We start from the raw sequence: 1,825 nt of genomic DNA on the forward strand, positions 1-1,825 counted from the left end.
CACACCCTCATTGTGCTCTTCAGCTGTCAAAGGTGAAGTATTCAAGCGGTAAGCAATAGCCTCTCTGTACTGTGCTGCAACAAACACCTAGACCTGAGCAAGAATGAGAGCATCACATTGAGGAAACATTTTATTGACCTTCATTAGACCAGTGGATGAAGATGTTGCATAGAATATATATTGGGCAACAATCACATGGCATTTTGACTGCCAGCTCTATTTGGAGTAGAGACCCTCTGCTCCTCCCTCCGCTTGACATTCCATGTAAGATGAGTGACTGTGTGCCCCTGCACTTCCTCCAGATCATGAAGGCGCCTTTGACTGGAAGCATGGAAGCCAGCACGGTGGCTGCTCGTCATCCACTGTGGGTTGCTCTTGCTCCTGGCTTTCCAGATGCACATGCTCCTCATCAATTTCTATGGCTGCTCGAAGTGTTAAGGACACAGAGCAACTTTATGCCTTGATAGATTGGGAATAACTCCTATGAGCATACATGCACAATGGCAGAGTCAATGCAGCTTTTCAGTAATGTGATCATTCAATATGTACAGCACATTAGAGAGAGTTAAACATCACCCTCTAAACATTTGGCCTTCGAGGTATCTGACAAGGAGGGCAATGGAACACCTCTGCAAGGACCTTTAAAATTATTGACCTGTTTCAGATGTACGTTGCATAGGCCAAGTGGCAGACATACAGTAGAAGATTATGAGGATGGTGGGAAGAATGAGACTTTCTCCCCACCTATTCAAACCTCCACATTCCCCAGGAAAGGCCACATTGCGCTTAGGATAATGGTGCGCAGGTATGAAGTGAGCAGCTCTTGGACCTTGAGCAGACTATAAGACCTTGGAATCTGATTGTGAATTCTGGAAGATTAGTGAAACTTTGCAGTTTCTACTTCATGGCAACATGAGGATTATTTGCAATGTTCAACGATGTGGTCAAGATTGGTTTGGGTCAGGATTTTTAGTTAACATAATTGGTCAAAAGTCTGTGATAACAGATGCTTTTACTCTGTACTATTTGAGTATTGTCTCTTGAAAGGCTTCACATCATTCACAAGCAGAGGCCATTCCCTCAGAAATGAAAAGAAACACTTTGGTTAGATGTGGTGGCCATTTCTCATTCCATTGTGCACTTGTGATTTGGAAGAGGATGACAGGCAACAAAGAACCTCACAGAGTGAGTTGCGAGGCTAAGCCAGTCAATCTAATAACTTCCCTAAACCTCTATTTTCCTTTGAGCCTTGCCCTTCTTGCCAACCCCCATTAAGTTTGATACTTCTGTGTTACCACCAGACTCGCATTTAAATGCTCATCTACTCACATTTCCAGGAGCCCCAGGCAGATAAATCAGTCATAGGAAACATCGCTATGCTCTTTCGTCCACCAAGGCCAGGGTGTTTATTGATGAACCCACACCAATGGTATCTTGTGTCTTGTTATGCTCCGCCATCTCCACTCTAAATGCCTTATTACTCTCATCCTATCATAAGTATTAACTCCTCTTCATCTCAATGTTCTCCTCCAATCTCCACAATTGACTTCCCCAACCTTACTAGCACAGTAATGGCACTCAATAACACCCCTTCACTTTCAGTGACCAAGCCCCCAAGACTGTGGGCCCTGACCAACATGGAAGGACAGCCTCATTAGATGACTGACCAGGCCCTTGACAGATCTCTGAGCAATGCCCTGGCTGACTTATTGGTTGCAGTGGATCTTGCACGACTAGTCATGGTTCACTCTGAGGCTATAATAATATGGAACCACGGACTCTGAATGCCGAGGGGTTTACTGACCATGTCCAAGCCATTGGACTG

The sequence above is a fragment of the Stegostoma tigrinum genome, chromosome 16 (genome assembly GCF_030684315.1).
Source record: "Stegostoma tigrinum isolate sSteTig4 chromosome 16, sSteTig4.hap1, whole genome shotgun sequence".
NCBI classification, from domain to species: domain Eukaryota; kingdom Metazoa; phylum Chordata; class Chondrichthyes; order Orectolobiformes; family Stegostomatidae; genus Stegostoma; species Stegostoma tigrinum.